Genomic DNA, 23,945 nt, shown 5'->3' on the forward strand with positions numbered 1-23,945 from the left:
CCAGGTCCTGCGTTTTCCTGCTACCGCAGCTCTCCTCACTCAGACAGGAAGCTGCCACCCACAGGCAGCCTCCCTCCCCTCCGCCAATCACAACGCTTCAATGGCAGCGTTGTGATTGGTGTGGTGTAGGCGCACAGCGCCCCACCCTGGAGCCTAATCGGAGGCCCTTTTCTCTACGTAGGCTGCATGCAGCATAGAGAAAAGGGAGAGTGCGCATGACTGCTTTGGCCGGCCCCAGGCCGACCAAAGCAGTCAGGGCCCAAAGCATTGGGCTAGCCACTCCCCCCCTGCCCTAGATCGGGACCGCCCACCCGCCGGCCCACAACCAGGCACTCCAGGCACTTCTGCTCTCTCGCAATGCGAGGAGCAGAAACATAAAATGGAAGTTTTATCATTTTACGTTTCTGCTTCTCGCACTGCGAGAAAGCAGAGGGGTGACGCCCCCATGGAGGAGCCGCCACTGCACCACAATCATTTAGATGCCATCACAGACAAGAGTCAAAACCATGTATGTCCAGATCCAAACTAGACCAAGCGTAAAACAGTGTCTTCATCTATAGCACAGAGTAATCCAGCCATTCTTTGAAAGGCACTGTAGATCTGAATATTGCCATGAACCTCCTGCTAAGCACATCCCGATTCTCTAGGAAAAGGTAAGATCTACAAGGAGATAAAGAGATTTGCAGAGGAAAACTCAGTTTGGACAAGTGGGGGAGCTGGTATTAGACCTTCCACCTATTGATTCCGTTGCCGATGCTTTACCTCAAAGATCTTACCAGTGTGATGCCCAAATATCTTTTTACTACAAAAGAGAGCAGTCCATTGTGCTATGATTGGATCGCAAACACAAGCATTTGTGAGTAGTTCTACGATCGATATATGCATGTGTGTGATCAACTGTGGTAGTATAGGACAAGTACATAGATTGATGTACTTCTTAGGTTTGTTTGTCGATTTGTATGGTGCAGTCCTGATGTGTTGAGGAAGGTCATTGTGGTTCTTGGCCACAATGAAGGAGAAGACGTGCCCTCCGGACTTGCTTTTTCGCTTGTGAGGGACCTGTGCAAGGGTGAGAGAGGTAAAGCGTAGATGTCTGGAAGGTTGGTAGAATTCAGAAGTCAGTTGTTGAGGTATGCTTGTCCGGTGTTGTGGAGGGCTTTGCAGTTGTTGATTAGCAGTTTGAATTGGCAACGTTTCCAGATGGGTAGTCAATGTAGGTCAGTGAGGCAGGGAGTGATGTGAGCACTTTAAAAGGTGTCTAGGATAAATCTGTTGGCTGTATTTTAGTTGGTCTGGAGTCTTTGCATTAGCTGGTTGGAGATGCCAATGTAGAGTGTGTTGCCGTAGTCGAGTCTACTGGTTATGAGGGCGTGCGTGACCGTGCGTCTTGTGTGCATGGGAAGCCAATTTAAAATCTTGTGACACATTCTGAGAATGAGTTAGCAGTATTCGATCACAGCATTGACCTGTTTATTCATTGTCAGTTTGCTGTCTAGGATGATGCTGAGGTTTCTGGCGTGGTCTGTGGGGGTGGGACCTAGTTCAGATGGCCCCCAGGTGGTGTCCCATGGAGCGCTTTTGTTCCAGAAGATCAGAATCTCCGTTTTGTCCATGTTCAGTTTGAGGCAGTTCTTTCCCCTCCAATTGGATACGTTGGCCATGCAGGAGGTGAAATTGGTCCTGGTGGTGTTGTTTGTGTCGGTGAGGGAGAGGATAAGCTGAGTGTCATTGATGTAGGAGACAATATTGATGCTGTGGGCTCTTATGAGGAGGGCAAGGGGTGCCATGTACAGGTTGAACAGGGTTGGGCTGAGGGGGAAGCCCTGGGGGACTCCGCAGATAAGCCTTTTGTGGTTGGAGGTGTGAGGAAGAGTCTGACTTGTTGAGTTCTGTTAGAGAGGAAGGAGTCTATCCATCTCAGGGTGGACCCTTAAATTCCAGAATCCTGTAGTCTGGCGATGATGATGCCATTGGAGACGGTGTTGCAGGCCGGCGAGAGGTTCAGCAGGACGAGAGTGGAGGATTTCCCTCTGTCCATTATGGACCAGATGCCATATGTTGCTGCCATGAGGCAGTTTCCATACTGTGGTTTCTGCAGAACCCTGACTGGGTGGAGTCCAGGTGAAGGTGCTGTTGTGGATGGGCGGAGAGATGCCTGTTGATCTCTTTCTCCAGGACTTTGGCAAGGAAAGGAGCGAGATGGGTCTGTAGTTGCTGAGTTTTTTCAGATTAGCTGAGGGTTTCTTCAGGAGATCGGTGTTTTTGCAGTGTTTCCAGCTTCTCAGGAAGGCTACTCTAAGGATGGAGTAGTTGATGATGGTGGTGATGTTGGCGCTGATCAGTGTTCTTCCCATGTTGTACATATGGTGAGGGCGGGGGTCGGTGGGGGACCCTGAATGGATAGTCTGCATAATTCTGGTGGTGTCTTCTGTTGTGAGAATGCTCCAGTTCATTAAAAGGTGGGTATTCCTGGTGGTGGTGGGAGGTTGCATGATGATGTATTCTACTGTGAGTTTGGGTGCGAAGTTAATGTAGATATTGAGTATCTTTTTGTGGAAGAAGTCAGAACGGAAATCGCAGAGGTCCTTAGAGGGGGTTATGGTATTGGTGGCTGCTGTTGGGTTGGTGAATTCTCTGACAATATTGAAGAGTTCTTTACCAGAGTTGGAGCAAGATTCCAGTCTTAGCACAAAGACAACTTTCCTCGCTTCTTTGATCTGTGTGTGGTACTTTCTGAGTGCAGATTTGTAGACATCTCTTGAGATTATATCTTGGTTGATTCCTCCATCTACATTCTAGTTGTTTGCAATAGGGCTTGGAGTCTCTTAGGTCTTCCATGTACCAGAATGCTTGAGCGTGAGTTCTTGCATGCCTGATTTTCTTCATGGTGTTGATGCAGTCTGAGATCCAGTTGTTGAAAGCGGTTAGTTCATTCTGTAGGTCACCTGTGAGGATAGGCTGGTTGGATCGGAGGGTGTGGGTGAAGTTCACCTCTGCTATGTTGTTCCAGTTCTGATTGATGTTGATGGCTAGGTTGGTTTACTGGAGTGGGTGCATTAATCTAGAAGTGTAAGATAGAGTGGTCTGTCCATGTGAGCGTGGTGAGTGGCTGATGGTGATCCTGTTGCTGGCTGTGAAGACTGGGTCAGGTGTGTGCCCAGCAATGTGAGGCCTTATACGAGCTATGTGAGGCTGACGTTGTCATGGCTATCTAGGAGAGCGGTGGCTTGTGGTGTGTTGGGTCATCAAGATGAATGTGGAGGTCACCTAGCAGTAAGAAATCGTTGGAAATGATGGTGATGAGAGTGGTGAAATTGGTCTTTCAAGCGCGCTTAATGGTGGCAACCAGAGAAAAGACGTTTCTTCAGTCCCCCAGAGAACGTGTGGGACTGGTTGGAAGCAGCAGGGCACTCCACAATGGACCGCCCCTCTCAGGTTGGCGCAGCGACTCGTGGAAAAACAGCTTTATAGCACCGTGCAGACGTTCCCAAACTGGACACTCTTCTCAGCTAAAAAATGTACCTGACTTGGAACAAGTAATATGGGAGATACCTCAGGCATTACAGAATGACACAGCGATTTGAAAGCAAGGTCAGGGCTCCGAACAGTATGAGTACTCCAACAAGTCAATTAGTGGTGATGGCTCTCCTTCTACATGGTCCTCGAGAGCAGACTCCGCGGCTCTTCCTGAGGTCACGCCACAAATGTCTGATGACATTATCTGATGCTAGAAAGCATGTCTATAATGTCTTATATTTCTTTTATTACTAGGGTGGCATGCACTGGCACAGGGCCGGCTTTAACACTGGTGATGCCCTGTGCCACAACGTCTATTGGCGCCCCCCCATGACCACCTCTGCCATGGACTCCCTCACTAGCACCCTTTAACAGTGCCCCTCAAGTCTCCATAACCATTGTCTCTTAGATTAATTTAGTTTTATAGTGCCGCTCATACCAGTGTAAGGTGTCAGCGCACTTCACATCACTTACACATATGTATGTAAATCAGTGTGTAGGGAATGTTACAAGAGACAGGACTACAAGTTGTAGGAGTGACATGTCATCGATACTTGTAGGCAACAAAGTTTAAGAGTCCTTATTCTGGAAAAGCACAAATTCAGAATTTAAAACGTAACATCATTGTTAGGGGTTCTCTTTGATAATAATGATTATTTTCTAACCAAATTACCCCTTTTCGCAAGATTAGGGCGATGAAAAACTGGGCAAAAAAACATATAGCTCCAACACATACCTTGCAGTTTGCATGCAGCTCTTTAATGACAGTTAATAGCTCAATGTCCTATATTAGGATTTTGACTTATAAATGACAAGTTACAAAAAGAGCTCTCTCACAGAAGCAGTAACCTACTGACCTACTTACATTATATGCACTTTGTTATCTGCATAGTACACATTCTTAGCAGCAGGCATTTTAACCCTCTGCTCTACCTTAGGAGGAGTTAAAACTTCCACTAGACAAACCTTTGTTCTCTTTCCAGGAAGATGATTAATCACCAGAGTTTCTTGACATTTTAATTGATGCCTGAAAATTGCTGGAGGCCATGAACGCGACAGCAGGTGCTTTAAAAATGATTATATACTTGTAAAAATTACACCCCCACCCCAAGACAGCACCTGGTGCAGTGGCACCGATCGCACCGCCCTAGAGTAGGCCCTGCACTGGCACTCCCTCCCCTAAAGATGCTGTATAACACACTTGCACAGCGATATGCCTAAATCTTCTTGCTAGAACATATATATTATGAGGTCTTGTTTAGACTCAGTCATTGTATACTATGAGATGTTTTGCACTAACCATCGAAGGCATTTGCGTTGCACTGTAAAATGTCAAACTTCAATCAACAGATTAAAAAAATAAAAGGAAAGTAATGAAGTCGGTGAGGAAGTTATTGAAGGTGCTGCAAGGACCTGGGGGCGATAAATGAGGGTGCCCGGAATGGTTGTGGAGTGGTTGATAAGTAGCTTGAAGTGCATGTGTCTTGCTTTACTCTCCCAAATAAAAGAAATTTAGCACTCCCAAGAAGAGGCACTCGGTAAAACAAGAAGAAGCACCTGGAAAGGAAGGTGAACACTCATAAAATGAGGCAGTTTCAAAATTAAGCGTGGGGTTTAATTAATGCAACACTAACAGAAAGACTTTCCCAGTTGTCAAAAGGAACAGGTTAAACAACATGCAAATATACATACATGTGTGTACAAGCAAGTAATAATAAAATACAAGTCAAATATTAAGGAGCATTCACAAGTGAAATGCAAGAATAATGAAACATTCACAAGTAAAATGCAAGGAAGCAAAACATGAGCAGATAATAATAATGGAACATTCACAAGTAAAATGCAAGGAAGCAAAACATAAGTAGAGAATAATGGAACATTCACTAGTCAAATCTAGGCAAGTAGAACACAAGCAAATAATAATAATCATGATGGATGTCCAATGAAAGAAATAAGCACAGTCAAATGCCGGAATAAATTCTGTCAAATGAAAGACTCAAATATACACAACATGAAAACATCACAGAGCAATGAAACTCATACATCACCTTTGAGTTCAGCATTCTGGTCAGCTCGACTGGGAAGCCCTTTCAGTCAGCCACCCAGAAGTCTAAATGGGACAGCAAAACGTTCTCGTGATGGTACATCCACCTCACGAGTGAGCTTCAGTATGACTGCCAAAACTTCCTGTCTTTAATACTCGTTACTACCACTGAGAGGGAGTTCTAGAAGTTTTCCCTCCCATCATCTATTGCAAAACCAAAGATGACCGTACCAGTCTGTTCCAAGGGCAAGACGGAGGCTGGCCCACCCTCCACGTTTTGACTCTGAGACAGAGAAGTACATTCCGCTCTTACGCTTCAAACGCAAATCCCACAAATTCTGTTCCAGCTAGGCTATTTTGCTTTGTGCTGAAAAGAAAGTAAACAACCTACTCTGAAGCTGCAAGGAGACATGAAATGAAATAGTGCGAGATCACAAAAATGATGTACATTCAAGATGGAGTAAGTTAAAACACATAAAGTCAAATAAAACACCTGTAGTCAAAGGTCACCACAGGATCTAACAAGCATTGGCATAGACAATAGGTCTCGCCTTTGGGACCTTATAAGTGTTTAGCCATGCAATGGTTGGTGTTGTTGCACCAAGGATATTGTGCTGCATAACTGAATACTTATAAGATCCCAATGCGAGACCTATTGGCTATGCCAATGCATGTTTAGTGAGCTGCATGCTAGCACCACCGCTGCTGGTGCAAGCGGATGTGCACAACCTCATCTGTTGATAAGGCACCATAAATGTCCACCACGCTCCGTTTCTTTTCCTTGAGCGATCCTGAAATTCTGCCTTTTCCCCCCATTTTGGTACCTACAGGAAATAAATCAATCTGATGAGATTCCCTTGGCTCAAGTCACTGACCAACCATCAACAGCTCTCTCTGGAAGAGGGCGCCAGTTCACTGCTTCCCTAGGATTACCAGTGCGAACGTTTAAGTTATCTAAAAAATCCACTTTATTGAATTCCAGTCATCAATGGAATGGTTATAGTTGATAAGACTGTTGGGGGGGGAGGCGGGGGGGGTAAGGTTTTAAACATGGTGTGCACATAACTTATTTTGAAAATGTATTTCAGCAAACCTAATGACAGGTAGGGGGCATTACATCACTTTTGTCATGCCTGAATGAGTCCCTCATTTTACCCATCGGAAGGTCGATTAGATTGTTGGTATGTTCCGCGATTCTTGGTCTGCCTGGAAAATAAAAACAAAAATCATGCAACTGGCACAAAACTGTGTAACACTGTATTCTGTTTTCAAACTGAAGACAAGATTTCACGAAACCTTTACAGGAACCCAAACATAAAAATATTACTCTGCGAAAATTCATGACAGAGAGTCCCTCTTCGATCGACATTCTTTAGGGCAGGATTGGCGATGCTCTTGCTTGCTGCTCCCCTGCGTGTGATACTGCTGTAATGTTTTAGCTCTATTGATATGCTGAATGACAGATCGCTGCACGTCGTCAGGAAAACCTGGGCTGGATTCATGCAAAATCTGAACCGGAGCTGACGGTAATGGCTTTTTAAAATGGAAGCAGATTCACTGCAATATCAGTGAAGTGTGAGCACCGTGATGACATTTGCCTTCTCCCATGCAAATGTAATGATGATAACGATAATTGCTGCACATATGCAGCCAGGGCCTTTCTGAATTCTGTGCCTGCCTGCAAACACGCGTCTCCATTTCAAGCAGCAGCGGGATCCGTGACATGCTTCAGGGGGACGCCTTCATTTCATCAGCTGCACGTGGGCTGCAAGCGAAGTAAAAAGCCTGTAAGATTTAGAAGCCTATCGCTGTTCTCTGTGCGGTGGCAAATGGACAGAGGCTGCACCGACAGCCACAGGACCAGCACACGAATGACTAGGGCAAATATTCTTATTTGGCAACCACAGACTGCTGCAAGTATAAATCTATGGCATTTTTAACAAGCGCGGCCCTCGCGGCCGCGAAAGTGAAACAGTGCTCATGCATGCAGAGCGTTTGCCTTGCAGGAGCGAGCAGCTGCAGGCGTGATAATTACAAACAAATGGCGCCACTGCTCGCTCCCGCAAGGCAAACGCTCTGCATGCACAAGTACTCATTGGAAACAGTGCAAAACATGCACGAGTTTACAAAAAATTAGGGGTGGGCGGAATTTGCAAAATCCACTTTCGCAAATTATTGCGAAAATGTTAAAAATTATCGCAAACACGCGGAAATATCGCGAAGATGCGGAAGTTTTTTTCCCGCATGTTCGCGAGATTTTCTGCATGGTTGCGGCTCGCCAACTTACCTAAGTGGTTGCTCACGGGCGCGGCCATCTTGTTTTCAGTTGTCTCGCGGTGCATGATCGCGAGAAGAAAGACGTGATCGCGCGACTCATGACGTCACTGCGGGCGCGAACTGTCGCGAGACAGCGCAAATAGCTAAAAACAATACAACATCTCATGGAGAACGCGACCGGATCAAGAAAACTTGTCGGCGAACGCAGGGATTCAGGAAATTTTGACATTTTCGCGCTTTCCGCGGAACCCGAAAATGTCAAATTATCGCAATTTCCGCGAACGGAACGAAATTTTAGCCCAGGTCTACAAAAAATACAGTGCAATGGCAAGAGGTCCCTCCTAAGTAGCGCTTGCGCGTTACGTAGGCGAGACCTAAAAATGCATACAAAAGCATATAGCACTAAAGCATTGTTCCATGAGCACAGTGGGTTTGCCCGTTGTGGTTGTTCAAGTGATGGTGTCATTGTGGACGATCGCAAAACGATGATCTGGTAGCCAGGAAGGATGGCCTTGGCGATGGTTGGATTGGAACAAGGGTTAAGCCACATTTCGGTGACAAAGAGGATGTCCTGGGAGTTTATGTCGTTGAAGTCGCAGAACTTGGTGGCATGTTTGCAGAAAGGTCCTGTGTTGAAGAGCATGCATGCAAGCGATGTGGGGTGAGATGGGGGCGATGGGTGGAGTGGGAGTGACGCTGCAAGAGAAGCAGCAGTGAGCAGAAGGGAAGGTCCCTACCTTGGGATGCAGTAAGGAGCAAGAGCAGCATATGTGTTGGTGTCCGGTGTTGAGTGTTAGCAAGTCGGATGAAATGGAGGAGTGGCAGTCGGATGGACCTGGGTCTTTGGCACAGCAGCTGCCATTAAGTAGGTCTTAGATGGGGGAGGAGAGCTGGAGTGGGACTAGGCAAGGGCATGAACCCGCAGCAGGAGAACACATGAGGAAGATGAGGGATAAACAGGTAAATAGAGGGGGAGGGAGGTGGAAAAAACACTTGATGGGAGGCCCTGGAGCGCGGAGAGATGCAGGGGAGAGAGGAGGAGAAAAACAGAAAGAGCAGTCAGCAGAAATGGTTCAATGCAACAAAACAAGCATAAATATAGTCAGAAAAAGACTAGAAAGAGCACAAAAGACTGGACAGACCAACAAAAGCAAAAGCACAAAAGACAAAGCATAGGGCAAAGACGAGAAAGAGCACAAAGCACAGCTCAAAGGTGAGTAAGAGCACAAAACAGGCACAAAAGTCCACACAGAGCAACAAAACAGGTCGAAAGGCCATTCCAAGGTAAGTGGGTGAGGGGGTCTAGGTACCAGAAATCCGGAGGCCAACCCTCTCTACAGCTCCTAACCCAAATTTTAACAGGAAACCTAGATCCAAAGCCTTTAGAGACAAAGTATGCATTCGCAAGAACTCTCACCAAATGGCTATTGCCTGGGATCACTGACACCCAACTTCGTGATTTCTGTTTTTCAAGCCATTCAAAACAAGCTCACTAGAGCCTCTGTAGTCCTTGCAGTTCATTGGTGGAGCAAGGTATCTGGGGGCTCTGGCCACACATAATTTGGGAGTCTCCATTTGAACCTTGAGTTTATTAAACATTTTCAGCTCTTTCACACCCTTGTGATGCCAGTCAATATTGAATTACATGTTAATATTTGAGAAACAGCAAAAGAAAGAAGGAAGAGAAGGCAAATTACGAGTTTACGCACAACAATGCGCAGCGTTTATAAGTATTTAATCCACAGCCAGTGGCTATGGGATGCTGGAGGCTGCATCTAGAAACGGTGGGCACCCAGACAAATAGAGTTGGAATTACTCACCGGAACTAAAGAAAAGAGCACTTTTCGGCCCTACGGAGGGCAGCGCTACAGGCTCTGAAAATGAGAGGCTTCCAGGATCAAGCAATAAATGGCAGGGCTCACGTGCTCTTAAAATGTCAGTGGTCTCATACCGTATAGATGCTAGTTTACCGATGCAGCACTAACTGAATTACAGTTGGCTGTGGTTTCAGACTAGGCCTGGGCGGTAAATTCCGCTCCGCTCGTGGAATTTGCGGAATTTCGGTAATTTCGCGTTCCGCAGAGAACGCGAAATTGCCCAAAATTCTGCTTTCCGCGACTTCGCGAAATCTTTTCTTTTTTCTTTTTTTTTTTTTTTTTTTTTGAAAAAGTTTTTATTGAACAATAATTCGGTTACAAGTACGGGCCTACAACCACCCGGGCCGGCCGCTAGGTACAGAAGGAAATCTACACATATCAAGGCTACAATCAGTTCCCAGGGCGCTGCCCCGCAGTGGCTCCAGATAGTTCTCGAGGAACAGGAAGCGTAAGTCCAACAATCACAAAAACAAAAGGAAAAACAATAAAAAACAAAAGGCGAGTTATGAGGCAAACCAGTGCGGATCAGGCTCCCCCCGGGAAACTCCCGTCAGGACAATTGAGCAATCCGCTAAAGAGAGGAGTACCGGGAGGCCGGGGACGGAGGGGGGGGGGGAGGGGGTCAAGGGAGATGAACGTCCATATGTAGTTGTTCCAAAAGGCGCCAGGAGCCATCAAGGGTCAGGGGGACATGGCGATATCAGTGTCTACCAGGGGGGGCGTACAGATGCCTCCGCGATACGCGTTCCATTGCCCCCAAATGCTACCCCATGCCCCCGGCTTGCCACGGGCCACATACACTGTCTTCTCCCTAAACATACACCAGTCCATATTCTCCTTCCATACTGACACGGTGGGCGGCCGTTGAGCGCCCCAAAGTTGCGCTATGTCCCTCTTGGCAATCATGTTCCCTAGGGCCGCCCACCGAGTCTGAGCCGCGCTGTAGTCATTGGGCTCCCACACATTCAGGACACAGCGACGCACCTCCGGCAGCAGCACAACCCCAGTAACCTGTCCCATAACCGTGTGGACCCGGCGCCAGTAGTCCGCCACCTCGCGGCACTCCCAAAGGATATGAAGAAAGGTGGCGCTGAGCCCACAGCCTCGCTTACAGAGCCCGTCGTCGGAAAATCCCATCGAGACCAAGCGCGGACCCGTCACATACACCCGGTGGAGAATCTTGAGCTGTACCAACCGGAGACGAGCCGGAATGGCAACCTCCTTGGGGGACGACAGTGCAGACTGCCAATCTTCGTCGTCCAATTCCACCCCATCCCCAGTCCAAGCCTCCCGAAGGCGCACAAAAAGGTCCGCCCGGTGATTAATTAATTTTTTATAAATTAAAGAAATAGTACTATCAGGGACATGTCCGTCAAGTATGCGGTCCTCGAGGGGCGAGGAAACAGGGATCTTGGTCCCCTCCCCGAAGACCGAGAGCAGGGCGTGTCGAACCTGGGCGTAGCGGAAGAACTCCCTGTCGGTCAGCTCGTATTCTGCCTGGAGCACCGCGAAAGTCTTGACCGCGCCCTTGTGCCACAGGTCTCCCACTTTGCTGATACCAATCGTGTCCCACTGGTCAAACCCCTTCGTGGTCCACAAGCTGCCCAGGCGGTCGGAGGCAAACAAGGGAGTAGCACATGTTAATCGCTCACTCCAGCCCATGGCCGCAGTGGCAGCCCTCCAGGTCCGCACAGCAATCTTAGTAGGACCCGTAAGGGTCCGGCCAGCCAGGCGGGAATAAAGTGCCCTGTTGTAGTTCCCGCCGGGAAGCAGGAACTTGTCCATCTCATACGCCGGATTCAAGCCGGGCGCATACGTGGCGTGGTTAATGGCAGATAGCTGCGAGGCCCAATAGTACCTGCGAATGTCAGGAAGCGCGATGCCCCCGTCATACCAGGGGAGAGTGAGCTTGGCAAGAGCAATACGCGCCCGCCCGTCCCACACCAGTCTCCTCTGCAGGCTCTCCACCTCCCGAAAGTAGGCCACTGGGATAACGTCGAAGGAGTTCTGGAGTGCATAGAGGAACCTGGGAAGGGACATCATTTTGAACAGCGCGGCCCGACCCAGCGGGGACAGGGGCAGCCTGCACCACCGGGCCGTGTCCTCCCGCAGTCGCCGAAGTGGACGCAGGAGATTCTGCTCATAGCGAGCCGCCGGGTCCAGCGAAACGTATATCCCCAGGTACTTAAAGCCGCTCAGAGATATTTGAATCGGGAGCCGAGGCGGCAGGAGAGGAGGACCACCAGAGATGGGATAAACGCAGGATTTAGACCAATTGATCGTGAGACCCGAATTGTTCCCAAAGGAGGTCAGAACGTCAAAGAGGACGTTGAGCGACTGCCGTGGTGAGGTGAGATACAGGAGAATGTCGTCCGCATACAGCGAGACCCGATCTTCAAAGCCCGGGCCCCACCGGATCCCTCTAAGCGAGGGCTCCCAACGGAGCCAGGCAGCGAGTGGCTCCAGGGCGAGAGCAAAAAGCAACGGGGACAACGGGCACCCCTGCCTCGTGCCCCTGCCAAGGGCAAAGGGCCGAGAGACCCGCCCATTCACCACCACTTGAGCCATGGGTCCCGTGTAAAGGAGCCTCACCCAGCCAATAAATCCCTCTCCAAAGCCGAATTTATCCAAGACGGCCCAGAGGAATGGCCACTCAATAGTGTCAAAGGCCATCGTGGCATCCAAAGAAACCAGCACGGCCGGTTCGGAGAGGAACTCCGCCCTGGCAAGGGCACCGTGAAGACGCCGCAAGTTAAGAGCGGTGTTGCGGTGCGGGATAAAGCCGCATTGGTCCGGATGTATAAGGTCGCACACGACACTCAACAATCGATTGGCCAGGACTTTCGCCAGGATTTTAGGCTCCGCATTGAGCAGTGAAATAGGCCGGTAAGAAGTACAGCGGTCTCGCGGCTTGCCCTCCTTGGGGATAACGACTATAGTGGCCAAGCGCTGGTCGGCCGGAAGGGAACCCGCCGCAAGAGAGTCGCGAAACATGCGGCTGAGGAAGGGCGCAAGCTTATCAGGACGCAATTTGTATAGTTCAATGGGCAGACCGTTAGGACCCATAGCCTTGCCCGAGCGAAGGGAACGAATCGCGGTCGCTATTTCATCCGACGACAAGGGGGCGTCCAGCCGCTCTCGGTCCTCAACGGACAGGCCGGGCAGAGCAATATCTCTCAGTAGGAGGCGAGAGTCATCCTCATCCCTGTCAGTCACCGGGGAGTACACCGCCCGGAGGTGGTCAGCGAAACATTCCACAATCTCATCCGGCTCAGTCACACACACACCATCCGCAGCACGCAACTCGGGGACCACACGATTCACTCTCTCCTTTTTGTCCAGCCACGCAATCAACTTTCCCGCCTTGTCCCCCGCGTCATACAATCGGCCCTGCTGCTCCCTATACATAGTTTTGGCCGCGTCAGTGACCAGGGACCTATATTCGAACTGTTTCAGGCTAAGGGCATGTAGCCCGTCCGGAGTAACATTCGCCTCCAAGGCCGACTCCAGCCCCGAGATGTCAGTCTCCAGCTTCACCACCGCCTCGCTCCTAACCTTCTTGGCCACCACTATTTGGGCGAGGGCGTGTCCGCGTATCACAGTTTTAAAGGCTTCCCAAAGGGACAACGCAGACGACACCGACCCCTCGTTTTCACTGAAGTATTGGTCCATGGCCTTAACCAGGCTGTCACGAGTCACAGGGTCCCGCAAGTACCAGGGGTTAATGGGCGCTATCCGCCCTGCGGACCGCGACCCGGTGTCAAAGAGAAGCCACAGCGGAGAATGGTCGGAGATACCACGCGCCAGGTGTCTGACCTCTCGAATCCTACCAGTCTGCGCCGCGGGCATAAGGAAGTAGTCTAACCTGGAGAGACTCCCATGCGCCCCCGAATGAAAGGTGAACTGACACTGGGTCGGATGCATTAGTCTCCAACTATCCACCAAGCCGAAGGTCTCCAACATCCCACCCAGCGGGGAGGGTCCTTGGTGGGTGACGATCCAGTTCACCCGAAACCACAGAATTAAAGTCCCCGCCCATGAGCAGGAGGCCGTCCGGAAGGTCAAGCAGCATTCGACCCAAGTCAATAAAGGTGGAGTTCTGGAGGCCCGGGGGGACGTAGACTGAAACCAGGGTAAGGGGCTGCCCCTCCCACCTCCCAATCAAACACACATAGCGCCCTCTGTCATCCGAGACTATCCTCGTGATCTCCACCGGAAGGGAGGTTCGCAGGAGAATGCCCACCCCCCTGGAGCCAGTTGTGAAACCAGAATGGGCTACGAGGCGGTATCCCCCCCTGTTCATCGCATGGCAGACATTGCCGACCAAATGCGTCTCCTGGAGAAACACCACATCAGGAGTCAAACGACGCAAATATTGCAGTACAACACCCCGCTTAATACGGTCCCCCAACCCATTGACGTTCCATGACATAAGCCTCAACCCGTCTCCCCCCATCCCCTCCAATAGATCAAGAGGCCCCCAGCCCGCCGCACAGTTCCCAAATATGGACAAAAATCAATACCTCGCCCTGTAAACAAAAAACACACAACAAAACAACCCCTCTTCCCCCCCAACCCCACCCCAAGTCCAACTCCCCCCACCCTGCACCCCTGCGGGCCAAAGACCCCCCCCAACTTGCAGTGTGCCTGTCGCCCCACTAACCCCATTCTACAAAAAGACCCCGGAGGAGGAAAGGGACCCGAACCCGCCCGCACCCCTCACGGGTCCTGGTAAGACACAGTATGCAAAAGAGTAAGACCCAACTGTACAGTGCAAAACCGCAAAAGCAAGGACCAAATGTCAGTCTAAGGGGACCCGTCACCTGCGGTGCCCCCAGAGGGCCCGGGCCGGCCACTCCCGTCCGGCAGCGAGTCCAGCCAGTCACTTGCGGCCACAGGAGAGTCAAAAAAGGCTGTCCGCTCTCCATGCTCCACTCGTAGTTTCGCCGGGTAGATCATCGAATACTTCAGGCCTAGCTCGCGGAGACGGCGCTTCACCCCTTGGAATCCCATCCGCTGTGTCTGGACCAGTTGCGTGAAGTCCGGATAAAAATTGATGGTCGAGTTCTCGTAGCGGACCGGGCCACGGGTCCGTGAAGCCTGCAGAATAGCGTCGCGGTCCCTGTAGTGGAACAGTTTAGCCACGATAGGCCTCGGGGGGGCCCCCGGCCGCGGCCGGCCGCCCGGCACTCGATGGGCCCGCTCCACGGCGAAGAATTTGCTTAGGCCAGCCGGGGACAGCTGTTGCATGATAAGTTCCTCGACCACGAGGTCCACCGGGCGGCTGTCGGAGGACTCCGGTACACCAATGATGCGGATGTTATTGCGTCGGGCCCGTCCCTCGAAGTCCTCAAGCCGCCGGGCCATATGGTCGTTGACCACTCTAATGTCCCCAAGCGCGGCCCGCAGATCCGACACCTCCGCACCCAGGGTGGAGGTCCGTGTATCAAGGGCCTGGACCCTCTCGTTAGTTTTGGAGAGGTCGGCCCGAATCAGGGTGACATCGATCGCGACAGTGTCGATCTTACGGGCCAGGGCCTCATATTGCGTCGCGATGGTTTCCCTGATGCCCTCGATGGCGCCCTTAATGTCCTGCAGGGAAGGTTCCGCAGAGACGGTCGTGCCTCCCCCTGCAGCATCCGGGGAGAGGCCAGCAGCGCCAGGGGACCCCCTGCCCTGGGTGTAGCGGTCCATGTTGTTGCTCTGGACCGGCCCCCCGCGCAGAGAAGCCTTGGTCTTGCGCCCCTCCGGACCCCCTTTGCCCGCCATGTGAGCGCAGTCTCTCAATGGGACCTCCGATCAAGAGGTGTGCGGGCGCCAGCAAAAGGACCACAAACTGTCGGTGTAGGGGTCGGAGGCGTTAGGCCCACCAGTAGCAGAGGGAATCAAGCCTCGGGCAGAGGCCCAGGAGGCACCTCGCCACCTTGAGCACGCACGCCAGCTGATCTCCTGAAGGCCAAAACCGAAACCGAAAGTGCTGAATCGGCAACTGGCACCGCGCTGAGGCCGCTGTTGTTCAATTGCAGCCCGGCCCCACGGGTCACCTTCACCCCGGCCACCTCCGTCGGGTGGGTCCCAAAAGTTCCGACGACGACAACTCAGGATTCCCAGGTCCGATTAGAGTTTTAAAAAGAGATATAAGATCAGCTGGTCTTCATCTCCCAGATTCCATAAACCAAATCAGGATAGTCTCAGGATATATTCCGAGGAGCAGAAAGGGTCCGGGGAGCCCTGTGCTCACGCGACCATCTTGGATGCGCGCTAGGCTCCTCCCCCGCGAAATCTTTTCTTGTTCGCGTTCTCAAAATGCGTGTTCGCGAGATATTTCTCCCCGAGAATGCATACAGCAACTGTGAACAGGAAAAAAGCATCGCGAACAAGCAATTCCGCGTGTTCGCGGAATTTCTGCATGTTCGCGGAGATTTTTTACCGTTTCGCGGAGATTTTGCGTAACACGATTACGCAAGTTCCGCCCACCCCTATTTCAGACACGCAGAAGGCAGCACCGTTGGGCACCATAGATGGATGTGCTCTAGCTGACTAGAGATGTCTGTGCTCACAGGCACTAAAGGTGGGATGGCTGTACTCACAGGCAATAAATGTAGGATATCTGTGCTCACAGGCACTAACGGTGAGATGGCTGTGCTCTCAGGCACTAAAGGAGGGATGTCTGTGCTCACAGGCACTAAAGGTAGGATGTCTGTGCTCACAGGCTCTAACGGTGGGATGGCTGTGCTCACAGGCACTGAAGGTAGGATGTCTGTGCTCAAAGGCAATAAAGGTGGGGTGGCTGTGCTCACAGGCACTAAAGGTAGGATGTCTGTGCTCACAGGCAATACAGGTGGGATGGCTGTGCTCACAGGCACTAAAGGTGGGATGGCTGTGCTCACAGGCACTGAAGGTGGAATGGCTGTGCTCACAGGCCCTAAAGGTGGAACGGGTGTGCTCACAGGCACTAAAGGTGATATGGCTGTGCTCACAGGCAACAAAGGTGAAATGACTGTGCTCACAGGCTCTAAAGGTGGAATGGCTGTGCTCACAGGCACTAAAGGTGAAATGGCCTTGTTCACAGGCTCTAAAGGTGGAATGGCTGTGCTCACAGGCACCAAAGGTGGAATGGCTGTGCTCACAGGCACTAAAGGTGAAATGCTGTGATCACAGGCACTAAAGGTGAAATGGCTGTGTTCACAGGCTCTAAAGGTGGAATGGCTGTGCTCACAGGCACCAAAGGTGGAATGGCTGTGCTCACAGCCTCTAAAGGTAGTTGCACCCAGGGGAGTTGTGGTGACCGTTTTAATTGAATCAGTTATTCCTCCCTGAACACAGCTCAGAACGAGGTCACACGTCAATAGGATTTTGTAAAAAGATTAGCACATCCAAGAGTACACACATAATCAGTGGGGTAATCCCAATGAATTATGGTGAGGCCAGGGTATCTGAAATTCCAGGACCTGCAGTGTAACTGCCCAGACAGCAACAGACATGAAATGAAGTTCAATTTTAAGGACAGTGGGGTCCCTGACAATTGGTTTCCGTTTTTAAATGTTAGAATGTAGGTGTAAAGAAGAATGTATAAAGTACTTCAGACTAATATTTTGAATTCTACTGTAAGGAATGGGGCACCAGTACACTACAGGGTTGTAGTGGTGGATTTTTTTTAGGGGTGTGCAAAATTCACGTAATTTTCTTTAGTTAGTTTCTTAATTTGATTCTGCGTAATTCTGCCAATTTCTGAAAAGCTATGCACAATTACACAAAATACAATCCCACTATTTCTCACAAAAAAGCACAAAAACACAAGTGGCGTGAGCAATAGACGCTCACATTCTGATCATTCATGATGTTCCAGTGCTTCCGTGCTAAAATGTTGCCACAAATATTGTAGAATTGTCCCACGTGGCATAAAGGTATAATTTCCTTAATTTAGCATAAAAAGCGTAACGTGAAATGTGTGAAATTACGTGGGATTATACCTGTGTAATGCAAATTTCAACTAGACTTAATTTTTTGGCTTAAAAAAAAAAAATGAAAGGTAGATGTGTGCCTTAGCGCCAAAACTTGATGACTTTGTCTATGACCTACTTCCTCATATAATGTAAATGTAAATTGATACTTGTGTAGTGCAATACTCACCCGCAAGGGTCTCAAGGCGCTTGTACGAATACCGCTGTGGAACCTATCCTGGCTTTCCCTGTGAGGCGTCCCCTCCTGGGCACCCCCCAAGGTGGAGGCCAGGCATCTTTAGCGTTGTGGGGGCCGTTGTGGAGATTAAGTAAGCTATTGCCCAGAGTGGGACTCCATGATTGGAATAGGCACGAGGCGAGAATTATCAGGTCCGTGGAATTTTTGAGCCCACGACCCGCTGAGGCAGGGAATTGAACCCTGGTCCCGGGCTAGACCTCTGCATCAGGGTCTGCCGCTCTAATCATTGAGCCACACTTCTCCAATGAACCATGAAACCTCAGTGCCGTAGCATTAAACCCAAAGCTGGCATAATGTTTAGGTTGTATATCACAATATTGGTTGCAAACACATCGACGGAAACATTGTGCCCTAAATATTGTTTTCCATCTCAAATACATAGATTTTTTCGCTTCTTTCAGAGTTATTATTTATTTACTGGCTGCCTGTGCCCAATACATGTGGCCTACTGGCCTGATCTCGCTCTATTGCCCTCATTCTGCAGAATAATTGTGTGCAGCTAAAACTGAAGATCCCCTTTATACTCCTGGTGAAATGGCTGTAACGCACCCACGTAGCACTGGACCTGTATGATTGGGAATCGGACTCTCTGAGTCGGAGAGAAGCTGTGTGCCGTCTGCCTGTGAGTTTTTTTTTGTTGCAGATTTATATAGTGAGACCTCGACCAAAAGGTATTGGAGCACTTTACATGAGCACCAGCTACGTTACACAAGGACACATTCAGGGGCTTATATACAAGACCCTTGCGCCACCAGTACGTCACTTTTCCCCATATTAAGAGTGACGCACCGGCAGCATAAGGGCCTTTTAAATAAGCCTCTAATTGTTTAGTGGGGGACATTTAAGTTGATGTAACCAGAATCACAGAATGCTGAGCCGACCCCGAGGCTCGTACCTGGTTCTCTAGCTTCAAAGTAGGCAGCTCTGGCCGTGAGGTCACAACCTCTCCCAGTTTGTTTTTTTCCAGAGTTTTTCATAGCGCGAACATGACCCGAATCGGGTATCAAAACGTTTTACAAACCACCAGTTGCATTACATGAGGACACATTCATTTTTGTTAGGCACCAGGAGATTAAGAGATTTGCCCAGAATCACAGGATGTTTAGCATCATTGCCGAGACTCAAACCCAGTTCCCCAGATTCGAGATCGGCCACCTTAGCCGTTAGGCCAACTCCTCTTGGCATAATGAGGGACACACAACTTCCTTGCACAGACTCTGGAGTATGGGAGACCAGTAAGGCGCAACCACAGTAAGAAGCAGCACGGATGCAAGTTAAGACTCTGCCTCTGAAAGACTTTGGGCTGGATTTACAATGAAAGTGACAGTGTGTGCTGCAAGCCATTTGGCTGGGCTGCACTGAGTCACTTTCGCGTCCCCCTGCACTGGCACACAATTAGCTGCTATGTGCTGATGCAGGCACCCGACGCCTGCTTCACGGGTATGATTGTTTATGTGCAGGAAGGTGTCCCTTCCTGCACATGAACAATCTGAAATGGCGTTTTTCATCTTCTATGTGTGCTGCATTAGCACACATAGAACTTGTAAAACGTCATTTGTTTAAAGGATTGTTTAGGTGCAGGAAGGGACACCTTCCTGCACATAAACAATCATTAGAGGTTATTTCCTCATTCTTTGCGTGCTGCATAATGCAGCACGCAAAGAAAGAGGAGACAAACGAGGAGAAATTAATACATTTCTCCTCGTTGCGCCTCCCTATGCCTCCCCTGGGAAGGTGTAGAATTCAGACACATTTCCAGCTTTACGATTTCTTGTAAATCTGGAAATGTGTCAGGTTTTCATGGGAGTGCTATGGGTGTTTCCGCCCAACAAAGTGCTGCATGTAAAGGGGCATTTCTTGTCCTTTTAAATATGGGGCAGAAAAATGTGCTGCCGGTGCGTAACAAAAAGTGACGCACTGGCAGTGCCGGGGGCTTGTAAATCTTCCCCCCAAGTTCTGGAGAGAAGAGCCCCAGAGAGAAAGGTTGAAGTGAAGAAATTCAGAGTGAACTTCTAAGGATAGGGAGAGGAGGCAAGATGACCAACGGCAGGACAAGGAGGGTGAGGGCCCGAGGTGAGGGAAAAGGTGCTGAAGGGTCCATGTGAGGAGGCTTGAAGAGAGGACAGCAACGGGGGACCAAGAAGAGAAGAATAAGTGAAACCAGTAAGTAGAAGGGAAAGGGGCTTATTGAGGAATTATAGTTGAATGGATAAAAGAAGAGAAGGATTGAGCTAACGGAGAAGAGGGGAGAGAACATGTATGGTTTAGCGTCACAGTATTTCTTGCAGACGACCTTACTCCTCAATTCCCCAAACGAAGGACGTTCTTTGTTACTGGTTACTAATGAGGGTTGTTTTTAGGTCCCAGTCTGGCTCTGACCAATGAAGTCTCATAATACAAGAGCACTTTGTTGTATTCCAGCTGTTACTCTAAAATCAAACAAAAATGACTTGCTAGGCAGGTTTTTAAATAACACCCTCAAACCCGTGCATTTCCATATCAGCACTGCTTTTGCACCTTCCAGTTTTTTGATGGGGATCACAGAACCAATTGTCCAAACATATGTTTAATAGAGAATAATCATTTTTTGACACAATAGTTTGATGCATGACATGTTATAAGATATCTCTATTAATCTTTGCTATTTTCTATATCTTACATATATTATAGTTACATGCTTTCCTTTTTGGGGAAAATGCCTTACTATATTTGATGTACACTGGAGAATCCCAAGCAACATTTTTATGCATCTACTTTCGTTAATCTCTAGAGAACCATCAGTTCTGTGGTCCCATACCATAAAATCTTATGTTGTTTTTGTAAGAATTTCATCTGATGTATCTTGATAGCAGCTGCTAAAGAAGAGTTTCCTATCTGCTCTGTGTACACCTTAGTTATCTACAAAGCTTATGTAGTTACATGACCTCGCCCAATTCAAGGCCAATTTAATCCTAATCCCTAAATAATCATTAAATATTACTGTGTGTGAAAGGCTTTAGGTCAAAAACAAAGGAGTTATTTTCACTTGTTTCCAACAATCCTTATTTTTGATTTGGGGAAGTAATAGTCAAATCCTACTTGCCCTCAATGAGAGGATCCAGGTGCAGGGGAGCAGTTGACATTTTTGGTAAAACGACAGCGTCACCCACAAGTAGTAGGGCAGTCAGGTTTTCCATACCATTCAGTGAGCAGCAGAAAACACAGAGCACAACCTCTGACTAGCCGGACCCCACCCGGTCCCTGCTTACTGCATCTTTAACACTGTTGTTGAACACAATAGAGCCTCCATATTAATACTGAATGATAATCCTACATTTTAAACCTTACGCCATTACCGATGTAGTAATCTCTTTGGGCTGCCATTATCGACTAGCCATTGTCCCAGGTTTTCCCGGAGGCCCAGATGTTCTCATTGCGTGACAAACCTGAGACTATGACTTGAAAGTGGTAATATTTTACTGAACAGCTGCAGCCCCAGCATACATTGCACTCATCTGTCAACATGAAAAAGCTATCCAGCACAGAGTGAGATACCCCGCACCATGAGCTACTATTCTAACACCGTGACCACTGGCAATGCAGGCAGAGACACATTCGCCTCCCCTAGATGCTGGATGGCCAACAGGGACATTGGGAATCGGCCACAGAGTAAGGTATCCAAATAGGCCAAAGGGAAGAAGGAATAGTCAGCAGCTGCATATCCTCACATGCACGTGACTTTTTTCCAGTCAACCAAGCCTTTCAAAGGTCCAGACTGGAGGATTGTCTCTATGTTGTAGCCGAGTAGTCCTGCTCAGGAATCACATTTTTCTCTAGCAAACACTGAAAAGGAAGCCTTACTCAGGATGTAGACTGCCCACAAGGATTAACTGGGGATTGAACCCACAGGGCAGGCAGCTGGAAATATGAAGAAATGCGTCAACTTCATCCCATGTACCTTCAAGCACTGCACAGCAAGAATGTACGTTTGCTGTTATGTATAGCACCAAAAAGCTGCCTAAGAAGTGCTTCAGAGCACTGTGAGACACAGTAGACACGAGGATACCAAACACCACCAATAGCTGGAGTCAGGAACTGCAGTCAGTCTCAAGGGAAGAGTGTCATGCACTAGAGGTAAGCTGTCGAGAAAACATGAGCGCTGTTTGTGATGCCCAGCGCAGATAAACAAACCGAAAACAATGACATTTAATGAAGGAATGACATTTAATAAAGGACCAGTAACTCACACTGGCCACATTTGGCCTCTCAGAAAAGATTCGATTGCATAAAGGGGTGATTAGGAAGAGGGTCGCACACGTAATGCCGCCTTTCAAAAGCGTGAGCAAAACCAGTTTCAGTTAATTACACCCACACTGCACTCGCCCACCTACAAGAAAGAACACAGGCAATCAAATCCATATCAGCTTCTGGATCTCCAGGGCTGAAGACAGCAATGCATTCTGGGAGCCAGCATTCACACTCATCTGCTTTAGATTGATTGCTCAATTCAATAATGTTTTCAATAATTTGTTTATTTCAGGAAGTAGCCCATAAAGCATGCAAAACATCGTAAAAAATCACATAAAACGTTATTATACAATACATATTTCTACTTAAAATGCCCAACAATAAAATGTACAATTTAGTGATCTGATAAAATGACAATTATAAAAGTAGTAGTGTAATAACTAAAGTAGAGGCTTAGATTTGTTAGATCTAATATTCCTTAGCAGCTTTGAATAAGACAGGAGAGCTGAGTGAAAACAAAAAGCATGGAACCATGCTAATGTAAAAAATAGACAATTCAGTAAAGCAACAACAACAACAACAATTCATGGGGATAGAACATACAATTTTCAAAACCTGGCACCCAATTTTTTCCTGAGTAACCATACTGCATATAGATATGGACTAATACCAAAGACTATAAACGGACTGGTAAGAGACCGTAGGATTCAGTGAGCCTCCTTGTGTTGTCTCACACCAAGAAATGCAGAGTGGCTTAATCCAGGTCCACCTTGGTCTATCATACGCGGGCCAAAAAATAGAACGTGTTTGACATCTTCAATCACATGATTTCAAAATACCATGCTGCTACTGATTGTTCATTTGCAAGGAAAAAGGCAAACTATGTTATTTTTTCCTACAGCCCTGAAAGTTTTGACAAAAACTGAGAACAAGAACATCATTTTTATTATTACCCACCTGTTCTACGGTCCTTATTTTAATTAATGTGAGTGGTCGGGTCTAATAAACAGATTTCAGAAGATTAGTAAAAATAGGTACTGGATATGAAAGCAGTAGCAAACAGACGGCACTGAGCTCAACCGCTCACTGTCCGAATGTTGGCTGGCTCACCTTTTTTGGCTTACTTTTTTTGTTTGTTTGAGATAGTTCAATACCACTGCTGCAGTGACAGCTGCTCAAAGTGCGGAGCAGGAACACTGGACTGGAAATGGAGTTGTTGATCCTAATGCAGGCAAGACAATTGCCCCCTCCTTCCCCTGGTTTGGGAGTCAAATACAGCCATTAACTGGGGCGCAGAGCGCCTTTCCCACTAATGAGCCTCCAAAAACTGTTCTCCCGGGGGTGCTAGAGAGCCTGACAAGGGGGGCGTTAGAGAACCTGACACCAAGATGGCCGGCCTGTGGTGGATCTCTGATGGTGGGATGGCAAATCCGGTACATATCCGTTCCCCCAGTCGACATCACTGACATCAAATCGATGCGGATCTGCCCGAAGAGACCCTAGCCCTGATCGGCATGAATGTTGGCTATGGCTGTTCCGGGAAAAGTGACTTGCCGGTCGATAATCGGAATTGTGGCCTGGTTAAAGGGCAGGGAGCGATGACGCAGCCTGTGGAGTGTGAAGCGAGGAGCTGCTGCTCGTAGCCTGTCAGGAAATACGCCACCCTCCGGGGAAGGAGGTGGACCCCCTGTGTTCGGATTAGCGGCTGCAGAGGGACAACGGCAGCCACCCGAAGCCCAGAAAACCTGCAGGTACGTGCGCCCAGGCCTCAGGGGAGATACTGGTTCCCTGTGAGGCCCTGT

General features: G+C 48.8%; 1 protein-coding gene across 1 annotated transcript in view; it reads left to right on the forward strand.

Annotated features, from left to right (window-relative positions):
• Positions 1 to 23,945, forward strand: part of OPN4 (opsin 4) — a 1,042,115-nt gene that overhangs the window by 21,712 nt on the left and 996,458 nt on the right. The window lies entirely within an intron of this gene.

This window comes from Triturus cristatus, chromosome 1_2 (assembly GCF_964204655.1).
Source record: "Triturus cristatus chromosome 1_2, aTriCri1.1, whole genome shotgun sequence".
NCBI lineage: Eukaryota > Metazoa > Chordata > Amphibia > Caudata > Salamandridae > Triturus > Triturus cristatus.